We start from the raw sequence: 27,055 nt of genomic DNA on the forward strand, positions 1-27,055 counted from the left end.
CTCGGAAGACACGGGGACAAGGCTCTGACTGTGAGACTTTCTCCCCTGTCCTCGGAGCTGAGAGATTGATGACAGCTCGGTACTTGCCAGGTGATTCCTATCTACACCGCCTTGCTTCTGGCACAGCAAGACTTTGCAGGTCATACAATGAGGCACGAGGTGCCTGGTTGTTTGCTGCCTGCGTAGCTGCCTGCTACGTCCTCTGGGAAGGTCACTAGCTAGCTAACCTCTTAGCTAGCTGGCCAAGAAGTTCCAATCGGCAAGAAGTGGCCACAAGCCACCTGTCAGGCCAGGCTGAGACAGGGGAGTAATATTAGTGCACCTTGAGGGTCAAATTAAAATTGTCTTGGGCTGGTTATTACCATACCCGTAACCAACTGCAGGGGAAATAATGACAGCATTTAGACATTTTAAAAAATCACATGCTCCGGTGTATAAAATGTAGTTAGCTGAGAGCTCAAATGGTGCCTAGAGTATTGAAGTTTGCTTCTTATAAATTAGGCTTACAGTTTTAAATCAATCAGTTCTTAGTATTGCAGAGTTAACCCAGCTAAAGAGGAATGAAAGAGATCAGGCCTATTAGACAACAGAAATAAAACAGCTCCCTCCCACACAAACAATTTGTTTCTGTCTCCCAGGTTTGCATGTCAGTGGTGCTCAGAATGTCCTTGTGCAAGAAGCTGTCAGAATAAGTTTGTTGATGAAGTTTCAAAAGCCAGGGAGACTTTTCAGGATATGTGACCACTGTCAGTGCTTCCTTATTGATACACAAAGATAACCACATTTTATCTTAAACCTGCTTTTTTTTTTTTTTTTTTTTTTTTTTTTTTTGTCATCATTGTTTTAGTTTGCTTCACCCAACAGCCTGTGATACTAATTTTTTCAAGGAAACGAAACAAGGAAAGGTAGTAATACAAGGGACTCATTACTGTATACACTAAAAGCAATGTTTGTTTTTAACCCACACATCTTTAAAGTGTGTGTTACATAAACAAGTAATGTCTCGCAGCAGCTGAATTCAGGCCTCCCCCAGCTGCAATCACAGCATATCAGAATGTGGCACATATCCAGCTGGTGTCAGTCCAAGGTTACACTGCTGATGAGCTTCCAAAACTTCAGACAGCAGAGCCAGGGCAGAAATGGCTTTGCAACAGATCCTAAATTTAGTAAGGTGCAAGGTCATGTGAATACTGCCTGGCAGGTGCAAATACCACCACTGGTGATCCTTCAGTGAGAAAGTGCTACTGTGAAATCCATAAATACTGTCAGAACCGTCACTTCAAGTTTAATAACTCAGCAAAGTTGTTTCATGAGATCTGTGTAATTTTGAATCATTTCAGGAAACTGCAAAATCAGGCTAAAGACTTGAGTAATGTTATCTGTTAAGGGATAAGGTGTCAGGTGATATGATTCAGGTTAACAGACTGCATTCAACAACATCAGAAAATGCTCAGTTCTCTGATTTTTGTTACAACAAAATTGATGAAAGGAGACAACTTGAGCAGCAATTTAGACAATACGTATAATTAGCTCATGCACTACATTTTTATAAAAAAATATATATGTTCAGTATCTATTGTTGTTACCTATCAATATAATGTTCAATACCTATTGTTCTTATTTCTTATGAGTGGCTAGCACCATATTATTTCTGCACCATTTGTAGTGGGTAAGTTTTTATTAAAAAATTATAGTTCTTTATGTTAATAATTTTATATAGAGCTGTGAATTGGCTTCAACAAATGACCATGTGAGAAAATATGATACTCTCACCTGTTAAGTTTGTGGAGTGTAAAGGTTGAGATATTTTTAAAATTTTTTTTTAGCAGTGAACTAAACAAATACTGACAGTGTGTTTGGGAGGAGAAGTTAATTCACGTTAAGCAGAATTAGCAACGCAAAGCTGTTCAGATCTAAGAGCAGAATTTAACCTTTGATACTAAATTTTCGAGAAACTGTGAAACAAAATGCATATATAAACCACAAGAGGTCATCATAACCCTGCTGTAAACCACCTTGCTTCAGTTTTTTTACCTCCAGTGAAAGGAAGAAACTTGGAAAGAAACATGAAAAAAGTTCTGGTGTTTTTTATTTCTTTTCAGCTAATCTAAGGTTAACAATAGAAAACCCACATAAACATTATTTACTCAGAAGTGACAAACAAAATATTTCTGTTTTACCTGTTTTTGCTATATCCACAGATTTTTCTCTGAGCTTCCTCTTTTTTTTTTTCTTTTTTTAACAGTGTTGACAGCTCCTAGCCACGAGGTTAGTACAAAGAAGAACAAATGACAAAGAATCAGAAGAAGAGTGAGTAAGTGGTGTTACATCAGTGGAATGTTGACTAAATCACATTAATTCAAAGTTACTCTTTTTTTCATTAGAAGTACTTACAGATGCTATTTTTTTTCATCTTGGCATCTTATTTAGAAGTCTATTTATAAAATCTTTAACCGGGCAGATCTTTGCTTAAATTGTGGTTTTGCTTATCCAGAAACAAAATTCACTCAAATCTTGACTGTGCAATTTCTTACAAAGATTATTAGTGTTATGTGTGCCAAATTCACTGTTATCAGTACACAGTGCTGCTCCAACATGTGGATGAAACAGATTTCTTCATTTGTGTGTATATTGACACTTTTTGTAGGAGATTTTTGACCTATCACTGGCTCTATACTACCTATCCTGTTAGTGGAAAATGCACCTCCCTTACTTATAAATGAGGAGTGTTTTTAAAAACATAACCTGTACTTTCAGCTGTTTCCTCCACAAAAAAACCCAAAAAAACCAAAAGAAACCCCAAACAACACTGGATTTTTTTTTAGATCAGCTAGCTAAAAATTATGAGCTATGCACCATTCAGATTAAAACTATTTAATTTTTTTAATGTAACTTAATAGTATTAAACTGATTTAGAGACTTTGGGAATGTTTGCAGTGGTGGTTTGGGTTTTTTTAACATATCTTTGTACTGGCACTGAAAAGCAATTACATCGTAACTCCTTAAATTCTGTAAATTCTGGAATGTTCTGCTGTAAATTTCTGATGAGTGGGGCCCATTTGTCAAAATCCTTCCAAAAAATGATCTGTTGAAATCCCTCATTTTCTGAAACAATAGTAGGACAATTCTGATTGCAATATGTAAACTGAGATTCAGCCTTTCTGAAGTGTTGAGTACCTGCAACTCTATTAATATGAGTATCAAACACAATTAGATACCACATGGATCCTAGCACTCTAAGCAGCTAGAAGTATGCTAGCATGAGTAGCATAAGTGTAGCTCAACTACAGCTAAGACAATTACATTTTTCCCAGTTAATGAGCTTTGCTGAAGTGCTCCCAGCCATGAAGAAACAGCCCAAATGCAGTTGTATCTGCGTCTGCTTAAAAAATAAAATACATGAAACAAAATTATATATATATATTCATAAAATATATGAAAAAGAATTATGGTAGACTATACCTGTATAGGCACAATCTGGCTACCATGCTTTCTAGCTGTTTGTAAAGCATGATGAAGATGCATTCCTGTGGAGATCTTATTGATAGCTAAGCCCTCTTGTGCCAGCAAAGTTGTACCTAGCTGACACACCCAGCACAAACCTGCACACCAGCCAAGTTACACTTGTCTTTGCTGAGAGTCTCCACAGCAATTATGCATCCCTACCTTTCCTATCACTTGATTAACTTTGGACTGAATTTACATAAAATATGTCTTTTACTCCTGTTTTTTGTTAGAAGTGTTATTTTGATATTGGGTTCACAAACATCACTCATGTTATAAAATATCAAAGAACTTCCTTTTACCCCTTCCTTGTCTTCAAAAGATAATTTAGCAGCTTTGTAGGTCATCGAGCCTTTTGGTTTTTTGGTCTATGTTCAAGGAATTACATGCTAGCATAATAAGAAGGATTTTATCAAGAGACTTAAAGTGGTAAGTCTGTGGAGAGAAGCCAGGAGAAAATCATTATCAGCAGATATAAACCTGAAGAAAGGCAGATTTGCGACAATTAACAAAGCTTGGGAATGCTTTCAGAAGTGAAGCTGAAATTTTACAAAATTTACACGCTCACAAAATTGGGCTACTTTAGTGTGAATAATTTGTACTTTTGGGAGCTGACATTCACATGAACTTGGCAGCCGTCTGCTCAGGACTCAAGTTCCAGCAAATTCTAATGAGGATGGCAGTAATTCAGGTCTTGTGTTTATCTTTAAGGCCCTTAAGCCTTTCTCTACACGGTGTCAGTTCTTGTTTCTATTATCTTAATTTTAGTCTTCTTAGGAAGTTTTTATTCATGTGAGCATCATTTGTCTTCCTCATGGATCAGTTATTCACTAACTGTCACAAAATTCACAATCAACAGATAGTATCTTTAGACTCCTTCAGGTATCATGAAGGTTTTATCCTTGATATGTCCTGAGAACAAAATAAGGTTGATAAAACTTTGAGATAAAAAGTACAGACAATTCAATATGAAGTGCAAGTGGTCCACTAATTCCCCACATCTACAGTTCTCTGCTGTACCAAATCCTCCACTCTGAGGACCATAACTTCCATGGTGTCCTCATCATCATATAGATTTCTAACACAGATGCAAATTCTGACAGCTTTTTTTTGCTGGTGGACCAATTGGCCATTGATAGCTCTTTTGACCATCAACTTTACTCCAAAAAACAGCCAGAAGATATACATCACTGCAAAATGTAGCATTCTGTTGACATGACACTAAGTTGATTATAACTTACAGAAGGATCCTTTATCTCTTGCTTTATAAACGTAGCACTTCAGCACTGTGAAGCAATGAACGTGGCGGTGAATGTACTGTTGTTACCATGTGTATCATACCAGACATCTGCTGTCTTTTTATGGCAGATAACTGCAGACCTCATAGGAAGACAAAATGGAATTGTGACAATAGATATTACAGTACTTTGAAATGCTATTTTGTTGAAGAGTAGAGTTGCAAAATATTAACTTTTGAATTTAATACATTATATCTGACAAATCTCATTTCAGACAAAGTAGTAAAAAGTATTGTCAAAATTCAAGTTTAAACACTGAACATTTGGATAATTACTTTCAATGACATAATGGCCTATGGTGTTTCTGAGCTCCTTCAGTTTTAAACATTGATATAATGAATTTACTAAGTGCAAAACGTTCTTACCGTTACTATGATTTGGTTTTTTCCTCTTGCTAGCTGCCACCACCAACTATATAAATTCTTATTCTTGAAAATGGATTCCAGAAAACAGGATAAAAACTTGAAGTGTAATATGGATTGGATCTGATTATGAGTTGAGAGAAAAGCTGCAAGTGTGAAGCCTATTAAATATTCAGATCCAGAATGAAAGAGAATAAAATTAGAAGCATTAAATTCTTACTTTCAGCTGTCTTCATGTTATGTTGTCACTTTAAACTTGGTTTCCAATCTACTGGATAGTATCATGTTCCTAACTACACTGGGTCCTTGTTAAATAATTATTAAAAGGGAAAGAGCAGTTACATACTCCAGACATTGAAGAGACACCTTCCATTATTTCTTCCCTCAGGAAATCTAGGTAGTTGCACCAGCTCTCCCAGCATTTTCTGTTATTTTACGTTTTAGAAACAATATGTACAAATATGTACAAACGGACAATGCATCGTGTAGAGATAATAATGTGCAGAAATGCATGATCAGTCTCTTCACATAGGTTAACAAGGGCTGTGACTTAAGATGTGAAATCCAAAAAGCTTTCCACTAATAGGAGTGACTAGGTAGGGTCCAAAATGAATGGTTGTGTGAGGGGTTTTTTTCATCTTTAGTATGTTATTCAATGTGGAACAAACAACACAAAAATTAATTTGAAAACCAACCAGCCCTTCTTGACCTGACTGGAAATAGAGCACCTGGGGAAGAGGAAAAACATTTTTCTGGAGGGCATGCTTTTCTGGTATTTTAGCTGTTGATTTCCCCACTGCCTAATAGGCGAAGATGATATAGACATGTATTGTTTACAATAAAAAGCACAATTTAAGTAAATTAATATGGGGAAGACACCATTAAAAGGGATGGCTGTTGTTGCAAATTGTGAGGATAACCTGAATAGGGTCTGAAAACAGACATTAGGGTACCAAAGTATGGAAAGATTATTAAAAAATTTTAAGAACAACTGAAAGAATAGGATAGAAAATGAGGTGAACAGTAGGGATTAGAGAGGTTTTTATTGCAAGAGGAAGCAAACAGGGATGGGATGGAAACTGGGATGACTTCAATCATTTGGGATGGAGAATATGTCCTACATCCTATTTACTGTAATCTTCATTACAGTTCAATTTTCCATTTATGACTTCTATCTGAAAAGGTTGTGAATAAAGTCTTAACTCTGTGATGTACTGCAAAATAAGAACTCTATTTCAGCAAGGGAATGAATAGAATTTAACTCAAGGATTAGTAGATTTTTTCATTGTTACGTGAATCACACAGATTCAAAAAATATGTTGTTCAACTTCAGACTTGGTCTGATGTGTTACAAATTTTTCACTAGATGGAGCAATAGTATCCATCTTAAAATGCTAGCCCTTCACTAAACTGCTCTACCAGGAACTTTAAATATGCAAGGACAGTCTGAGCTAAGTCAATGTATTCTAAATGGGGCATTTTAACTTCCGAATATATTTTTATTCGGTCTGAATATTTGTTTTCGATTTCTGATAAGCATTTTGCTAGCTCTTAATACCTCTTAAGAATTATTAAAATGTAGAATTATTAATTTTACTGCTATTTATCATCTTCATGAATGTTATATAAGTGATGGAAAAGTAACATAGAAAACAGTCCAGATAACAGTTTAGTACTTACACCTTTTTTTTTTTCTTAATGCATGTAATAAGAAAGAAAAAAAAATCTGCTTCATTTGTTACATAAATACTTGCCTATTTACAATTCCTCAAAATGTCAGTTGAAATAGATACAACATTTTGCAATTATTTCTTTGTCAAAATCTCTTTTCAAGGTAGATTACTTTAAAAGATAGTGATATTTAATTTAAAAAATAAATTAAGATGCCTTTCAATCACAGTCTATCTCCACAGGATTTTTAGTTCAATACATATTAGTGGTAAGTTTAGCATTTTTCAAGATATGGCTTTATGGCAAAGAGATCCTTCCCTTGATATCTGCATGAATGGTTATTCTTTATCAAAATATTAATCTTCTCTACAGGACTGTTTTCAGAAGAAAGACGACAATATTATTTTACAATAAAATGTCATTGATAGATTTTTAATTTTTATTCAGTGCTCAGTGGTATTTATTTTACATTTTAATCCATATATTTCAGTTCACAGCTTCATTTGCTCCTGTTCTTTGTCTTCAGGCCTAGAAAGTAACACCTGAACGTGTGTTAATCTGTTGATTTATGAAATTACTTATTTTTCAGTCTTGCATTTGTTCATTGTCTGATGGTTTTTGAAAGAGCAATTGGTTGCAGTAATGGCCAGAATTAATTTATAAAATTAAATCTATATATCAGATATATCAGTATATATAGCAATGTATCTGATATTGATTTCCACCAAGGAAGGAATTTAGTTTGTTAATGCACTCGTTTACTTCATTTTCTCAACATGTAGCAGAATTAAAATGGTGTTTGTTTATTTATATAAAAAGATTAGGAAAAAAAACCCTGTCAAATACAGCTTAGGACTGCTGCTGGAAATTCTGATAAAATAAATCCTAAATTTAGAAAAAAACCACATAGAAATTATATTCTATTACATTATAATAAGTTCCTTACTGTCTGTGTAAGCTTTTTTGTTGATAGATTGCTCTCTTTCTGACAGACTGGAAGTCTTCAGTAAAATGGCAGTGTTGGTTTTAAACAATTCCTGTGTATTTTTGAAATTTGGATGTAGAGTTCTTTGAGCTACTTTATTCATTCCTGGTTAAACAAAACCTTATGTCAGCACCCTGCAGCACCATGGGTGACTGAGCTGCCAGAGCACACCATTGTAAGGGCTTAAACACTAGAAGACATGCAAGTACTGTTTAGGATAAAAGTTCTTAATATCACATTTTCCTACAAACCCAAATGAGCACATAAATCACAGGAGAGGTTATTTCAGGCTAGTGGTTTAATTTTTATCTTTTGCAGTAAAAAGCCACATACTTTGGTCAAAAAATGCAAAAATATTTAATAGTAGTAGTAATGCAAGTGCAGTAAATGGTCTGCCACTGCCTGATTTACTGAAAAAATAGATGCTAAACCTTTTTTAACGGCATGACCTGATTATGTGTATGTAGAGGGATGCATGGGACAGGTGGGAGAGACAGTACAAAAAATTTTACCCCGTTACTTGGACAGTTAAGATTTGTTTTAGCATTAAAATTACAAACTTGGATTTCTGTGGCTCCAGTGTCAGAAATATTGAATGAAATGTCCAGAAGTTTTGCGTCTCTGACCCTCTTAATCCCAGACTCAGTGCATCAGAAAACAAGGTATAATGAGTTATCAGACTTATGGCCAGGATGAATGTCAGCACACAGATCCAATGTTTGTCTGACTTCAAGTAGAGAAAGAAACTGTGAAACTTAATAGATAGTTGTCTCCTTCTAAAAACCATTTTCTTAAGTGAGTAGCGTAGCTGATGTCACAACAGTAATTTGTAATAAATATGTGTGAAAATCTTAAAATAGTTTGAGAGTAAAGGATCTGGTCCACAATACAGATAACCAGCACATTCTTGCCTGCATATATAAAAGCAGATTCCCCAAATTCAGGCTTTAAACTTTATAAAATAAAATGTGATGATTTTATGCTAACAGTCATAGAAGACTTTTTTATGCTAAAAGTCATAGAAGGTAAAAAACTTGTTTAAAAATAATACCATGAAATGCCTGGTTAATTCACTAATCTCCATGTACTCTATATATTATCTTGAGCAAATGATACAGTTCTTTACCTTTGATAATATGAACAAAAGTAAAATACAGTGAAGGTGTAAGCTGGTACTGTACATAGAGTCTTTTCACTCCGATTGGTCCATGTGTGAACAAATGATTAGATACAGAAAGAACTCCAATTACAGAGGAGATAATTTACTGGAAAAAAGTTAGGTTGGCCCTCTCACAGTAAAAATTGCTTTAGCTTATACTTGTCTACATCTCCTGCTACTGCAATTTCAGATAGGTCTGCCAATTTCCAAGGAGTCACATAGAGTGCATAAATACAAAATATCACCAAAAAGTGCTGCTGAACAGCAGCTGGTTATTATCTTGAATTTAAAATTAAATTCATAGAAAGTATTATTTTTTTCAGCCTAGCTTGTTAAGTGATATATTAGTTAGGTACATTAATTTTGCCACTAGATTTTTGATTTAAGGAATTTAATTTGAATGTGACCCAGAGAATTTCCAAGTGATATTCACAAGATGATACCTCTCAATTACTTTAAAATATTCCTGACTATAAAAAAAGACACCATGCCAGAAATTAACCTTGAATAACTTTAAAATTACTGTAATTTTTTGATTTATTTTTGAAAAATTTTCATGTTTTCCTTCCTCTTACTTCCCTTCTTCTGCAAAACAAATAAATCTTAAGTAGATGTTGCTTCAGTACTTTTCTGCTCAGTTCATGTTCTTTGGCAGGCTTCTGTTCACTGATTTTCTTCTAATTCATGATGCCTGCATTAGTTAATAATTAGTTAACATTAATGCCTGCAAGGATTCTGCAGAGCTGTCTTTCTGTTCCTGCAATGGTTACATCACATCTGAGGAAGTTTATAATTGTGTTTATATTTAAGCATGCTTAAGTAAGAAGGGAGTTCATCCCACGTTGTCTGGCTTGTGTAGTGTCTGCTCATAGGTGCTGAAGACATCAGTCCTATTCATTTGTAAGGGAGTCTCTAAGGGCAGAGCAATGCAGACTGGCCTCCCTGACAGTTCCTTGACTTCTTAATTCAGATTCAGTTTGAAATTCCTAATGTTAGCTGTAACTCAGAAGGCAAATTGACAGAATATCCTTAACTATAAAAATATTTCTTTATGCTTAGACTAAAATTCTGTGTAGATTTTGCTGCAGGGCTGAGATTTTAGGTCAGATTCACCTGCTGGCATACTCTTTAAAATCTGTTTTTCTTTTACAAGTTTTTATGAATGACAACTGCCAAGGAATGTACAATTAAAATTGTACAGACAAGCATGGTATTAATTAGAATAAACCCACACCTTTTCATAAAGCAAGTTTTAGCATAACTGTATGTTTTGAACGTGTTACTTCATAATTTCATAAATTTGCTTTGCAGTTAAAAAAAATACTTACATTAAAGATACAAATAAACATTTAAGTAATCTCTCTGAAGTCAGTGAGATTGTTCACTTTATGTTAGCAGTCAATTATTTTAACCTGATTATTTACATATTAAAATAACTAATTTGAATGTTATGAGTTGAATATATATTTTTATTTATTAAACAATTAAAAAATGAGCTACTGAATGTAAAGGTGAGGAGTTAAAATTGCAAACTGAAAAGGGCTTGTAGGAATATTGGGAGGAGAAACACATTCCTTTCTAACCTGTTCTTTAGAAGAACAAACCATAGACTATATGACTATTTCAGAATGATTTCAGATGCCCTAACAAAAAGAAGAGAATCAAAACTTTGGGGAGGATAAGCTGGATAATCCATTAGATACTTCACAACCCTAACGTATATATAAACCAAATTTTCCAAAATGGTTACTCATTTTTCCATTTCACAAACCTAGTTTATCTGTAGGTATTGAGAACTATAAATACTAAATGTCTTTGAAAATCTGACCCATGGAGGATGATTCCTAGGCTAAAGGAGGCTGCAATGCAACTGACTTCCAAACGACATTGGTGAGACTGATGTCCTGATTTCCACTTGTCTCTGGAAAATGTGCTTCCCAGCGTCTGGGATGGAGTGACCTCAAATTAGTGGCCTTTTCTGGAAAATTTTGTATATGAATTTATGGCTACATCTGTCTCACCAATCAAATCCAAATACAAGCTGCTGAATAAAACAGAAAAACTATATTCAATTGGCAACATTTTATATCACTTAAGTTACTGCTAGTAGTATTGCCAGAAGTGCCACCCAAGGATAAACATAAAAAAAATGAGATAAGAAGAAATGTTAATTGTCATATGAAAGCTGTGTGTTTGAGAATTAGCTAAATCATCTCCTGAAAAGAGAATTCCTGTTATAATAGTGCCACACTCATTGTACAGAGGTCAAGTATGCTTTCCATGAACTCACATCTGTATACAAACACACACACACACACACACACACACACGCAACATACATAAAGTACTTCTGTAGAAGGAATCTATACAAGTCCTGCAGGAGTAGCTCAGAGGAAAGAATGGTTAATTTCTAGAGCTCTCATTCTGTTCTTATTCTTCCAGCTCTTGGGGATGATGTCCCAATTTCCCCCCTTTCTGTTAAGAGGTAGAAAAATATTGCCTTCAGTTAGCAAAAATACTGGCAGGTTTCTTATGCAAAATCTGTAATTGTTATTACAAAAACCGTTCTGGTTGGGTTTTTTTTTAAGATGTTAGCTTTTTATGGGAGAGTTAACTTTTCAAAGAGGATAAACAGCTTAGTTGCGTAGAATAAAAAATCATCTAAGCTTAGATATATCTAACCTTGGCTGTCATCAGCAAATCAACGTATCTCCTTGTCTGCCTTTTAGCATCCTGATTTTCAAGTCAACATTTGTTTTGAGCAGAGTATGGCTTATTGATGGCACATTCATAGGTTGTGAGTGGACTTATGTATAAGCTTTTTCAGTAGATAAAATTGGGTCAAAATGGACTTTGTATGAAATTAAATGTGTTCAGACCCTAAAATGAGGCTGGTTCTGTGCTGTGCTCTGATTGATGCAGATACATCTGAAAAATGAGTTCTCTTTTAAGCTTTTTTGGCATGTAGGAGTGCTTTTAGTTTCCAGTTTGTCTAATTAATGCTGGGTTTCCACAGATTATTTTTTTTTTTTAAGTAACACAAAATAAAGCACTCCTATATTTTAGAATTACAGCTTTTAAAGAATGGCCTAAATATTTAAGTAGGGCTTAATCTATATAGGGAAAGAGAACAAGTTTAGTTGGTATCTCATCTTTAAGATTTAATCAAATGCTTTAGTGAATGTAACTGAAACTTTGGCCAAGCACTTCCTTTCCTTGCCTGGTCTTCCCTCATCTGTCTTTCTGTATGTTTGACTTTTATGTTGATCAGTCTCTCAGGCCAAAATTATATTTAGTTACTAGAGCAGAGACCTGACACTTCAGTTTCATTGTGTATACTTCATCCAGTTGTACCACATGTAAAATATGCTAAATTAACAGAAAACACTCCAGCTTCAGCAGTGTCAGAAAAATATCTGAAATAGATGCATGGTGCAAAATGGACTAATTTATAATATTTCACCTTTTCTTTAAATCTATAGAATGTTCACAAGGTGCTCAAAAATTGTAAGACACAGTATCAGATAGATCTGTGCCATTATAATATCCTTTGTACATGCCATTCCTTCCTCTGAAAATGCAAAGAATCACCTTTGACTAAAACATTAGAGATCTATAAAAAAAAAACATTTGAAATCGAATGAGTATTTTTGGTTTAGTCAAGCCCTACTTGGTAGTGTACTTCCATTTTACTCCAGAAAATACAAGAGCACATACCTGCATCCTCACATAATTCCTTTCTGTAATAGTACAGCAGAGCTGGAAGGAACCTTGAAAGATCATATGGACCTCTCTCTGTCTGTGGTAGGATCAACTACTTGTGACTTCTGACAGATATTTGTCTGCTTTGTTCCTAAAAACTTCATAAGCTGTTTGCTGCCATGTTCCACCGTCCATAGAGGAACTGCCCATAGAAACCGTGTCTTAATAACCAATATGAATTTTCCGTGCTGCAATATGAATTTTTTGCTTGTTTATCTTACCTGATGTAAACATGTAGAATAAATATTACCATTATTGTTATCTAATTATTTCTATATTATTACAATCAATGTTTTTTAGACTTCTGATCATCCTTTTTGCTCTTTGGATTCTCTCCAATTGCTTCATATTTCTCTTGAAGTGCAGCAGAACTTAAGTAAATGTTTTGCCTGTGTCTGAGCTAAGATGGTATTTAAGGTATGATTACAGAATCATAGAATCATAAAATCATAGAATCATTTACGTTGGAAATGACCTTTAAGATCATTGAGTCCAACCATTAACCTAACACTGCCAAATCCACCACTAAACCATGTCCCTAAGTGCTGCATCTATGTGCCTTCTAGACACCTCCAGGGATAGTTACTACACTACTTTACCAAGTACCCTGTTCTAAGGCTTGACAACTCTTTCAGTGAAGAAATTTTTCCTAATATCCAATCTAAACCTCCTCTGGTGCAACTTGAGGACATTTACTCTTGTCCTGTCACTTGTTACTTGGGAGAAGAGACCATCATCCACTTCACTACAACCTCTTTTCAACTAATTGTAAAGGGTGATAAGGTCTCCTCTGAGCCTTCTTTTCTCCAGGCTAAACAACTCCAGTTCCCTCAGCTGCCTCCTCCTAAGACTTGTTTTCTAGACCTTTCACCAGCTTCATTGTCCTTCTTTGGACACTTTCCAGCACCTCAATGTCTTTCTTGCAGAGAGGGGCCCAAAACTGAACACACACTATATCTGCCGTAAGCCATGATGCTATTGGCCACCTTGGCCACCTGGGCACACTGCTGGTTCATATTCAGCCGGCTGCTAACCAACACCCCCCCAGGTTCTTTTCCTGGGGAAGTGTGGCTTCCCAGCCACTCTTCCCCAAACCTGTAGCGTTGCATGGGGTTGTTGTGACCCAAGTGCAGGATCCAGCACTTCTCCTTGTTGAACCTTATACAATTGGCCTCGGCCCATTGATCCAGCCCATCCAGATCCCTCTGCAGAGCCTTCTGGCCTTCCAGCAGAGCAACACTCCACCACAACTTGGTATCATCTGGAAACTTACTGAGGGTGCGCTTCAGCCCCTTGACCAGACTGTTGATATTCAATAGAACTGGCCCCAATACTGAGCCCTGGGGAACAGCACTTGTGACCAGCCACCAGCTGGATTTAACTCCATTCACCACAACTCTTCGGACTCATGAAGTTCTGGATTTTATAAATGGTAACCTTCTGACAAGACTATTTTTAGGATGTTATTATATACTCTTGTTGTCTCAAGACATGTATTGTCTCAAGTCTTAGGAGAATATTCAGGCTCCTAAAACTGACCTTTGGCCAACTACAATATTCACTAAATTAATGTTATCTCTGCTTCTCCATTCTAAAACTGTGCTATAGTTCATGTAGATGTAAATGAGCTAGCTTAGATACCAAATACCACAGTATAGCACAAACAGCATGGGCTTCAGCTGCAATAAACAATGTCATCAAAGCCAATTAGCTTTTAGTACTTGATCTTTGTTTGTACTCCTTGTATTGTGTTGTGGTTGTGCTCTTAATGTCAGGTTCCAATGCATAGTAAACTAAGAAGATATCCAACTCAGCAGGACAGAACTTCACAACTGACTGCAAAATTTTTACATGATTTGGAAATCAGGGATTTTAAAAAAAAACTATTCAATTTTAATCAGAGTTGAGAAGCATGTGGAAATCTCTACAAACATTTTTGTGACTCTGAATTTGGTATGATGATTTTTTGCAGCAAACAGTGATTACTTCACCATTTAAATTAAATTATGACTATTTAAAGTTAATTTCAATGGGAATATCAAATTTCTTTTCTACCTTCTAATTGTAGATTGTTCTTTGGGGTATCTATTCTCTGTCATTTAGACAAGCAGTTTCAGTTTTCTGTATGAGTGAAATGAGTTATATTTTGGGCTCCTTTCAGTCTGAAATAAAAGAAGAAAATAACTGTGATTAGAATTGATAATGGTTTAATGTATAAAATCTAAATTAACCCAAAATCTGTATATATCTTGCTTCATATTACAAGTTACAAAAACCAGTCTGACATTATTCCCTGTGGACAGGGAGCATAGTCAGGTCCTGGCACTGCTGGAGGACTAGTCAGACCATAGATCTCATTTGATTGCCCTGTTCCTAGGGAGATAAAAATAATTCTCTGAAATGTCATCTTTCTATTTCCAAAGTTGAATAGATGTTATTTAAGATTAATTTAAATGTTTTTCAGATTAGTTTATTTCCTTAACTATCTCCAGATAATTATGCTCTTAATCATTGTCTGCACACTGAATCATATATTACAACATAAGTTCATTAAAAATATATAGTTTTACTGCTTTAATTTATTGTAGCTACCAAGCATGTTGATTCAAGACATAACTGTTTAGGTGTAACACTTTTGATGCAATGTAAAACTTCTCTAGTGAAGCACCTTTTTCCATAATCTTTTTATGGAAATCCTGTGGCTTGTTGTGACTTGCCTTCAGAACTGTCTTTCCAGGTTAACTTGGCACATAAACTTGGTTTCGTCAACTCAAGGAGGAGAAAACAGTATTATTTCTTTTTGTCAACAGAGATGGGGAAATATTAGGGTATTTTGCCTATAAATCTATACAGAGATGGACTTTACCACAGCACTAAGTGCTGAAAACGATGATAATATACTTCACATTTAAATGACAACTTGTGTTTTCAAAACTAGTAAATGAACTTTAATTATTTATTTCTTACAGTGCCACAGTAAAGTAACTATCAGCAACCTTTTTTTGCAATGAGAGAAAATACTTCATAGAAAGCTAAAGAGCTTGATAAGGTCACATGGGAACAATTACTATGTTTGCTGTATATAGAAGGCTTCCCACCTGTAACCAATTCCCTATTTTACCGCCATCATCTTTTAGTATCATAGTTTCCTTGGTCCCATGAGGCTATGAGTGACTTGGGACATCTTTTTAACAACTTTGCCACATAGTATCTCATGCAGTGACATTATGATGCAAAAAAAGGGCATATAATGATATCTGATGTAAGAATATTTCTAAATAGCCTATAAACCACTTTACAAGATAAGTTTGTGGGACACTGTGCAGCACCTTTAATGGAACCATGATGAGGGGGAATGGATTTAAAAGAAATGTTGAAGTGATTTATACCTAATGCGTCTTCATGAGAATTAAGTTTTTATGAAATTAAGTAAAAGGCTTGTGGGATGATAAAGCACCATGACTAATAACAGAAATTTTGAAATTTTTACATCAAACACATTCTATAGGTATATGGTAGATTATATACATATTGTTTCCTTCATCTTTGAAAGAGAGTATAGGAGACATGCATTTTAGAGGGAAATGCTGACTTAGTGTTGCTTTGATGTTTCTTACTTTCAGATGCTAATCTTAACTTTGACCTTCCCATCACTTAATATATTTTGCTTACATATGTTTTGCTCACATTCCTACAGGCTTTTTATGGTACTCAGTTATTTTACAAAAAATGCTAGCTTCCCACACTGCCCTCCCCTACAATTTAGGTTAAGATAGGATTGTGTTTTGTGTTAAATACTCCATTAGGTGATTATATTTTTCAAAATCCCAGAAGATAAATGTGTGTCCACCACCAGTCAGATAAGGGGTTATGAATAACTATGGATCCAAAATACAAAGGGGAAGTGACTGGTTAGAAAACAAGACTTACCTTAGACTCTGCACATGTAAATATTTAGCAAATCAAAATGTCACATAGCGGTGTGGAAGTTTTCAAGTAAACAACCTGACTCAATATTAAAGATTTTAACTGAATTCTATTTCAAATGGTCTCTATTGTTCAGTCAGCTGCTTTACAGCAAAATTACCAATTTCTAGTCCTAATTATGCCCAAGTACTGACAAGACTGCTGCCTGTGAGATAAAAGTGTCTTGTTATTAGAAGATCTATCCACTGTGAATGATTTAATTTTCTGCTCCTGAAATCATCTTAAATTATGTTGTTCATAAGAAAGTGACTGCAGACAGAAGGTTATTATTTGGGCAAGCCTCTGTGAATGAAAATTCAATAGCCAGACTCTCATTTGTCTGCCTAAAGATGCTGTTACATTTTAGGTTCACTTCATTTTGGAAAGTTTGATGGTAACAAAGGAAGACAGTCTTCACTGGAGCTTGTCTGGTGTAGGGAGGTCCAACAGCCATCTCCCTCTTCTAGCCGAACAGAAAAGGATGTTAAATCCTGCTGAACAATGGCAATATTGGGGTTCCTTGCAAAGACACTTTAAACAGGGTCTTCAAAGGGTTTCAGTGGAAGTGCCTTATGCCTGACCAGTGTTCAACTGCTTTTCCAGCTGCTGGGAGGAACTCCACTAACATATATCTGATTCTGGTTCCTATGTACTCCTTTTGTATAGTGTCACAGAAACCTTTAGGAAAGGCTTAGCCTGTGGTTGGTTCTGCAGTGGCAAGTACAGACCTTGGCTTTGTGGAAAACAACATCTCAGGAAGCAGAGAAGGTGCTTTCAAAAAGAGTTCACTAGATTGTGTGTGGAGAAGCAGTAGCAAATGTTTCTCTGCTGTAGAAAAATGTGACCCTGCAAAGGGAGGGTATTGGAAAAACACAGTTAAGGCTGGAGCTGTGCAGGCACCAGTTCTGCAAGTCACAGAGGAGCATATTATAGGAAACATTACTTTTATGTGCATTTTGTTATATAAAACAACCATGCAAAGTTTTGAGCTGCTGTTACAGCTAGAAATTAATAGCTGGAGACTAGTTATTCCCAGATCCACTGTGTGGGTACATGGTCTATGTGTGATGGGATACCAATTTTCTACTAAAAGAAAAAAAAAAAGATAACAAGTTCTCCTCAACTACTTGTCACAGAACGCTTTCAAATGTGATTTATTGGACACCACTAAGAAATGAGGAAATTATGACCTGCTTTTCATGTCTTATATTAAAAAAAAGATAATTTGGAAAGTTTGGATGAAATTAATACTCAAGATACATTATGTGGCAGCATATATTTAGACAGAAGAAATACATGTGGAATAGCAATAACCTTTGGCTGTCTTTAACGCACTCAACCAGTTAAACATATTAGAAAGGTTTATAACTAACAATTCAACTTCTGTGCATCTTCAAAGAGCTGACTTCTTTTTTCTGGTCTTCTAGATTGCTGCAAATGGGCAGATTGCTGCCTGAACCAGAACAGTAGGAAATTAGTGCTAGCAGTGTATATGGTGCTGCTGAAAACAGGGGAAGGTGGTGTAATCATTGACAATCTGCCATCAGACTGACTTTAAAAACTATGGGTGGTACTGAAGTATTTCTTGACAAACAGTAGTTTAGAATATTCTGCCCAAGAACAATGCTTTCCCTGCATAATGTTGTTAGCAGATTTATGTTGTCTGGTGTTAGGATGTTGCTGTTCCTTTTGTGTATTGAAAGAGTGCATGGCTAAGTATTGGCTCAATATTTGAGACAGTCAATGTACACCTACTTAACAGCAATGTTATATTGCCTATGTCTTCTTTTAAGAGGCATTTTGAATCTTTGAGGCTTCTTCATTAATTTATTTATATCTATTAAACATTACTGAGACATCATAATTCAGTTTTTATTGAACAGAAGCTTACAAACCAATCATATGTAGTTTAAAATAGCAAACAAGAATATTCATTCTTAGCGTGGCATCAGTTTAGGAAGTTTCATCAAATTTCCTTCATTCATCTATGTTGGCACTCCAAAGCAAATCCTGAGTGGGAATGTACGTGCTGTTCATCACACAGTGATGCAGATGCAGTATCTAGGTCTCTGAAACACATGACTCCAGCAAACACTGTACGGGTCAGTTGCCATTTAATTTCTGTTTCACTAATAATCATAAAGAATGCCATAGGGGCTTTTAACAGGCAGTAACAAAACAGCGGCTTTTGAAATACCACCCTCGAATCTGAATGAAAATGTCTGATAATTGAATTTAGCTATCTCAAATCTTGGCTTGGGTTTCCTGTGTTTTCCTAGTGACATTCCTCCATGCTTGCAGTAACATGGCAATTTCTATAGAGTGTGTTTGTGTTGCGGGCAGGCAGCTCCCTGATGACGCTTCCCTTTTGTCCCTGCAGTACAAAGAGGGATATATTACTCTACCGAATACAAAGGACTAATTCTACTAAATCAGCTTGTGGGCTCATTAGTGGATGTAACTGTTTGCAAAATTTAATTAATGAAGATTCACAATCATCTTTGCTAAATGTTATTATTAGTTTTCTGTATTATAAGCCTTTTTACATAATCTAACTGCCTCAGATGCATGCATTAATAGAATATATGGTTTTCATTGTGATTGCTTTATTATGAAGATCGTGGTGTTGGTAAATCTTTAGAGTTACTTTTCAAAATCATTCCCTTGCATGTGAATTCAAAAGGTTTGTTATCACAGTATAGTGGGATTCCTTTTAGGCACATGATACATGGTTTTAGGGACATGGTTTTAATACCTTATCCTCATTTAAGAATACTAATAGCTAATATTAATAACTAAATAATTACAAATGTGTGAAAAGAAAGCAGATGTGCTAATAAAATAATTATGTTAAGTCTAGTCCAACTCGTGAACTATTTAGGATTCATGGTACGCTGATTCCCGTTACTGTCTGGTATTTCAAAATACTGTTGTACGAACTAAATTGCATAAAAGTGTTATTTGCTCTTCCATCAAAAGTAAGATAAGAGCTACTAAATATGTTGTTATGCAGCATACCAGTGATCTCAGCTCTGTAAAAAGCAAACTACTTCGATATTTCAAATATTTGAAAAATCCTGTTTACAAGTGTTTAAAAACTGCACCTGAGACAAGCATGGGATAGGCAAGGCACAGCATCACTTTGAAATGGAGAAAAGTTCAAAATATAATTGTATTTGCAGTGTGTATTAAAAAGGTTTTTAAGTTTGTCAACTACAAAATCCTCAGAGAGGGTTCTCACACTCCACTGTATGTATTCCATTTCGGAAACAACCTGGTTACATGAATCAGAACTGGACCTTCTAAATATGTTTTAGAGAGGAAGCCCAGACACATTGCAAAATTTAAGCTCCTCACCAAGATTCTTGCAGGTTTTTCCTGTCTACAGCATGATATTGCAGCTCATGCTCTCATGTGAGTGTCTGGCTTTGCAAAGTGATGCCTATAGATAGGGAGTATATATTTAATATTTGTTGGGTTTCGTTATTAACGTAGTTTAAACACCTTTGAAACTGTGATGACTGATAATAAAATTCTTGACTGACTTTTGAATATATGAATTCTTCTGAATATAGTTATCTGTCTTTTTTCTTTATCATTTAATCCTCCATGTTAATTCATATCTCCTAAAATCATTTTCCTTTAAGATAGCTGTATGTCATTGCTTGCCTGATCATGCAGTTCAAGGTATAAACGGATCATTTTCATTAGTGTAAGGCCTCCAACGTAGCAGTGGGTTTAGTAATTGTACCTGAAGGCTCAATGTTACAATTTATGGCTCAAAGCGAAGGGCACAGATGTGCAGAATCACTGAAGTCTGCACCTGGACTTTGTCAGTTCTCAAATGTACTTGAAAATCAAGATCTATGTCCAATTTTTTTTGATAAAAAAATTTTGCCAAAATTCTTTTACCTCCTACATCATACTTATGTAAGTGTGATAAATGTCCTTCATTCACAGAGTAGGCTTTAGGGCATAGTAATGTTACTGCAACCAAATAATTTGGCATAATCCCAGCTCCAGTTTCTTGCTGGTGGTTATTTCCCATACTGCTCTGAACCTACTGGACTATATTTTTTCATTATAGAAACATTACTGCAACTTGCAAATTTTCCCCAGGAAACCCTTTGTGTTTAAGTAAGATTGTCTAAGAGTATAAGGCCTTCTCAGTGGCCTTTTTTTGATAGGAAACATTATTTTGTGGTAGGAAGAAAAATAGATTTTCACAGTAAGGTTTATTCTGTATGTTTATAATATTTTATTTAAATTTGTATTTAATATTATGACATTAAAATTGTATTTCCTGTTAAAATATTATAAGTTCATACATGCTCAGCATTTCATTTAGTGTCCTTTTCACATAGTGAAATATAAATCAATTAAACATGAATTCAAACTGAAATAAAATAAGGTCTGCGTTGAAAATATTTTAAAACCTCAACTGTGATGTCTGAACACTTTTATCTTTCAAATTTGAGTAACTGAGTTAACTGATAGAAAATGAGTGAGCAGTCAAAAAGTATTTTTAAAGCCTAAACTCATCTACATTTCTCCTGTTCAGATCCAAACCGACAAAGGTTTTCCAAAATAACAGTGGGGTTTTGATCTGTGGGTTTATTTTATATTAGTAACTCTGGATTCCTCTCCCCTGCTTCTCTCCTCTTACCTGGCCTAGAAACTGTGACCATATTTATTGGTATGAAGCTAGCATAAAGATTTGATGCTGTGGGAAGGGCAGCAAAATGATCCTGGGTAGTACATTCAAACCAAACTTATTTATTCAATCTAAATCGTAAATATGTAGGGAGGGAAGAAAAAGACTGAGAGTATGCCTGAACTCCCCTTCCACAGAAGTCTAGCCAAATGCTTGTGGTTAGTGTGAAATCATGGAGTGTGCAGTGCCACATCTTGTTGCGTTTTGTTTGTTTGTTTGTTTTTGTTTTGGTGGTGGGGTTTTTTTTGCTATTGAAATGTAGTACATTTAAATGTAATGCATTCCAAGACTTGCTAACAAATCTGCTGGAAACAAATTTTATTCTGTAAAAATACATCTTGCAGTTCCAACTTCACACTCTTAGCCAAAGAAGCACATTGAAGGGATCCTGTAAAATGGGAAGAAGTGGGAATGTAAGTTTATCCTATGGTTTTATGTTTATTTGCATTAAAAAAGAAAAGGTGATTTTTAAGCAAGTCATTGAAGTTTTAGCATGTTGCACTAATATTTTAATGTGCTATTTCCATTAATTATAATGAACTTTGTAATTTAGCAAATTAAACATGTATTCCAGTGGAAGTAATTGTACATACATAATATAAATTCCTTATCCATGCAAAGAAAACAGAGTTTGTGTCCCCACTTCTTCAGCAGCAGAAAGGTAGCACCTTCTTTAACAATGATGGGAATGTCCAATATGTCATATTAAATTGTTAAAATTTCACAATAACATAAATGTACACAATTTTCTCATTCATAGGTACTAATACAATCACTCAACAGAAGAAATTATTTTTTTTATAAAGAGAAAATTATTGCAATAATATTTCAAAATTAAGACCAGGACTCACTCAGAAATATATGTAGCCTTTTTGATGGATGTGAGATTCCTGACTGAGTTTCACTGTTGCTAAAGTATGAATTGTTCCTTGTTTGGAGGACCTATTAAAGAGCTCTGTCCATTTGTGTTGGGCTAAATTTAAGACTTTACCTGCCCAGCCCTGTGCTTTACTATGGAGGATACACTTCTAGCAAAGTGGAGCCTCCTTTGGGATCTCCCCTCTCAGGTAACTGGTCTTGTCAGCATTTGTTTGATGAAAGTTTTATTCTTCAGGATCTGATAAAAAGTAGGTTTTGGCATTGGTGACAAAAGCTGACTGTATAGCCTGACAGATAGAGCAGTCACTTGGCTGAGAAGTAACCAACATTTGGGTTTGTTATTTGATAACTAGTTACCTTTACCTTTCTCACTTCTGTAAAAAATACTTTGAACATATGTTTTTGAAGTCATCTGTGTGTCCATGGTTCAATTCAGAATTGATCTCCAAGTAGAAAATTACAAAAATCATTTTGGAAGAATTCACAGATATTTGAAAGGGTTCAGCTTTTAAACTTCTTCTGGAGAAAGCATGGGGAATGATGTTAAGGAAGAGTATGGGGTTTTATATATATATATATATATAAAAAATAATACTGTGATTGCTTTAATGTGCTATATGAGTGACAATCCTTTCATATGTACAATTTGTTGAAAAATTGTGCCCAAACCATGACTGCTACATTGTGGATAGAAAATTAATGAAAATTCAATTCTCCACAGTACCAAGTCTCATTGATCCAAGAAGCACAGCCAGGGTATTGCTTAAGGAGGAATATACCGCATAGGTGGTACATCTGCAGAAATCCTCCTGGATGCTACTCCACTTCTACTGGCATTAGTGCTACTACAGGTGGCTGGCTGGAAAGGCAGCCAGCCTGTGTTTGTAAGGGGCCAGACAGAGACGACTGGGAGGATCACACAGGGGACAGCTGCCCGTGCCTGGAATAGGATTGCAGGCAGGGGGAGACACAGGCTTCCATGGGTACACTCGCTGCTGCTCTGCATCTTTATTCAAACTTGGGTAGAATGATTTTGCTTTGATGCAATATGATTTTGCATCCTCCTTGCATGCCACTGAAGTACAAATGACTATGTAATAACTCTCAGCTTTAAAAAGGTTATATCTACATGAAGTTTGCAATGAATGAACTATTCCACAAGCCATGCTAGTGAAAAAATGTAGAAACGTAATTAAATAGCAGTATTCAATAATATATTTTTTAAAATAACAAGCATGCTACAAAATAGCTTTTTGTCCAGGCAACTTTTTGTTCAAAACAAATAATCAATGTGAACCAAAATTTTAACTCTTTAATCTTTAAGTCTTAAATTAGCCTTTAATCAGCAGTACACAGTCTCACTAGCAGTGAGAAGTATTATTACAATGAAGTTAAAATGAAGTTATAAAAAGCTTGGAGACAAATACCTGAGCATGATAGTAAGTGGGATAAACTAAGCTGCAGAACATGGATGGTGCTAAGTTCTGTCTATGTTCGGCAACAACTGTAGTGGTGACATTGGTGGCAATTTCTTCTTGTTTTGTTTTGTTGATCTTGTCATTTTTATATCTCTTTTTGTGTTGGTTGGGTTTTTTTGTTTGTTTGTTTGTTTGTTTGTTTTTTCGGCACTGGAAAAAGACATCATTCTGGTGGTACGCTTTCACACTTTACTATGTTTGTGCCACACTAATAGAACAACAGTATGTTACATGCACATTTTGGCTTTTGTATCTTAATTGTAAGTTCATGGAAAACACAAGTAGAAATCATACTGCTGTGCAAAACTCTAACAAGGTGATTAGTTACTTGGGTTCTGCATTTGCTGCTGAAACAGGGGCTGTTCAGATCAGTCACAATAACCTTTTTGTGCAGTGAAATTCTCTCACACTGTATTTGTATTTTGAATCAATAACTGCCCTGTAGCCAAGGTTACTATGATGCATCACCAAAGCCAGGGGGAGAAACAGAATCTCAGAGCTGAAGTTGGTTAGAAACTGGATAGATTTTTGGTGCATCAACTACCATGGAATTCAATCAACAACATGATGTGTGTGTCTATAAAAGGAAATAGAGATGAAAATGTTATGTGTTAGATTCAGACATGGATAGGAAAGCGTGGGGCTAATCACATTGCTAGTTTTGTTTTGGTTTTTCTTTCAGATTTTTTTTTTCTTCTCATATTCATTTCCTGCCATTCTCTTCATCTTCTGTTCATAGTCTCTTCTTCCTTGCAGGCTCACAAGGCTACCTAAGGCTTTGCTGCTTCAGTGTGGCCTTGTCGAATCTCTAAGGACATTGTATTTCTGATGCCTTTTTTGGCAACTGAAACAAGAATCAGTGTTCAGATTTACAGCTACTTTTTGATACCAGCATGTTGTTGCACAGCCCTTTTGGTTGCCAGAGTTCCAGAGTGGACTCCTAAGCAGTCCTATTGCTCTTCTAGTCTTGGGACCATGAGAGCCAATGGTAGCACTCTTGTTAAAAATAATAAAAAAAAAAGTCCTACTATAAATGCTTGAAAACTTTCCACTTGTGTTTCTGCCTTCAGGAGGAAGGAAGGGCTGAAGCTTTTGTGTGACCATGGAAATATGCTTTCAACAGATTTCATTTTATATTGAACATGGACTCAATAAATGCTGCACTGCTTTTCAGTCTGGGCTGTTTAAAATAGTTCTCAGCAACTTTTCAATGTGACATTTCAATTCAGTACTTACATTTGTTGGAAAGCAGCAGATTTCTCTGGGGGTAGAATGTTATGTGTTAGAAGAATTTGGAAGACAGGTTTTTTCTACTTGAAGAGGAACATGTGGTGCAAAACTATTCAGCAGCTTTTTAGAAACATGATGAAGATAGCTCTTTTTCATCAGAGTTGTTGGAAGAACCTCTCATTTTCTATGAGACAACTTCTACAGTAATTTCATACAAGTTTTTCCAAATCATGTATGTTCTCTTTCATTTACAATGTTTTTTACCTGGTTCTTGGGGGATACAGAGGGAAGACTGATGCAAAAAGTCCAACTTAGTTGGGTATCCCAATAGTATATGAGGCAGAAAGCAGGAATATATAAAATGTCTGTGTCTTAAGCTTGACTGAATGGACACTGTCACTTGAACTATTCTAAAGAATTGCTTTGATGCCAGTTGTAGGCAGTAGAAATAATTAGTCTTTATTCAGACGAATTTTTTACTTTGGGATCTAGTCTTCAGCTAGAGCATCTTCTTCCTGGCTTTCGACGGATGCCAATGACTTTCGTCTGGTTTTCTATTTCTTATGTTTTGTGAGCTGTTGAAAAGCAGTGACATCCTGCATCCTGGATGTGTGCAACACAGTAGTTTTCTGGGGGTGTTTCCTTCTTTTTTTTCTTTCAGTTTAATTTCTTAATTTTACTAAAGAAGTTAGACACATACATTAGAAGCATGTATCTATACCTGAAACCAAACGAACACAGAGCTCCTAACTACCTCTGTAATCCTTCTGAAAGGCTATGGGATTCAAGCAACGTGTAAAGGCTTTGAGATCCCAGGAGAAAAGACCCAACAAAGGGTGTTATGCTTTTCATCATGGGAATGGAATGACAGTGGCACTGGTTCCTTCAGTTCATCTGCAAATTACATTTTTTAAAAATGCTTATTTATAATTGTCCCAAGTTTTCAAAACTATAACTGCCGCGGGCTATGTTATGCATACCTTTGTTGTAGACAACATTTGAAGGTGCATATCGGAGAAGAAGTAAAGCAGGTATTTTTGTAAGTGAACTCTATTATTTTCCCCTTTGAATTAAGGGAATATGTAGCCTGTCATAGATTAATTTTGGTCTTATACAAGCTAGGCCTGGAAATCAGCAGAAAGACAGTCACTAAGTATACTGTTCTCCAATGTGTAACAATACATTTATTCTTTCCGTCTGCTATGACACAGTTGTTCCCAGCCCTGGTGTTGTGTAACTCCAGAACAACTCATTGCAGCATTGTGGAAAGCACATTGCCTATTATTTCCCTCACTGGTGAGGAATGCCATTTGTAAAAAAAAAAGGTAAAAAGAATTTTTTTAAAGTCTCATTCTCCTTCATATTTCAAGAGACTTACTTTCGTATCTCTCCCAGTCAGCATCTTCAGTGATCTTATTCTCAAATCCAAACCATGGAATGGGTTAAGAATAATACAGGAGTTTATTTCCAAATATCTTTATCTTTTCATATGAAGAGTATACCAATATAATGATCTATGACTTGTAGTTTTGTTTGTAGTCCGTTTATTAATTTTGACAAAACAATCGCTTTTTTTTGCATCCACCAATAGAGTAATGAACTATTTCTTATACTCATCAACATATTAGAAACTGTTTTTTAAAGAATTGTGGAGATAAATAATTTGGCTTGTCAGGCAATAGGGGAAAGTTCTTCATGTGTCAAGAGCTGCAAAGTGGTTTATGGCTGTCACAAACATCCTGCAGATAAATAAGAGAAAAAAATGGCTTTGCACTTCATTGATGTTTGTAGTTCATGTTGCAACTTAGTGACTTCTAAATTTGCTATCAATTAAAAAAGTTTTTTGCTTTTGCCACAAAGCAAACAGAACTCATCTGTCAGTTGAGATCATTTTTGGTTTAGTTCCTTGAGCCAGGAAAAAACATCTCCAACTTTTCAGATTAAACTGTGTATGTAGAACTGTGAACTATGGGGGTTTTTTTTCCTTTTCTCCCATCATAAATACTAGTCACATTAAATATACTTTTCAGGCTAGGCTATTGAAAGA

The 27,055-nt window shown here is 35.4% G+C and overlaps 1 long non-coding RNA gene across 4 annotated transcripts in view; it reads left to right on the top strand.

The window, feature by feature from the left end:
- Positions 1-27,055, top strand: part of LOC130145467 (uncharacterized) — a 94,951-nt gene that overhangs the window by 42,302 nt on the left and 25,594 nt on the right. For all 4 annotated transcript variants that reach the window (XR_008820563.1, XR_008820564.1, XR_008820566.1 and 1 more), the window contains one exon: positions 2,246-2,314. This is a non-coding gene — a long non-coding RNA (uncharacterized LOC130145467). The remainder of the gene's footprint in view (positions 1-2,245; positions 2,315-27,055) is intronic.

Source organism: Falco biarmicus, chromosome 3, assembly GCF_023638135.1.
Source record: "Falco biarmicus isolate bFalBia1 chromosome 3, bFalBia1.pri, whole genome shotgun sequence".
Taxonomy (NCBI): Eukaryota; Metazoa; Chordata; class Aves; order Falconiformes; family Falconidae; genus Falco; species Falco biarmicus.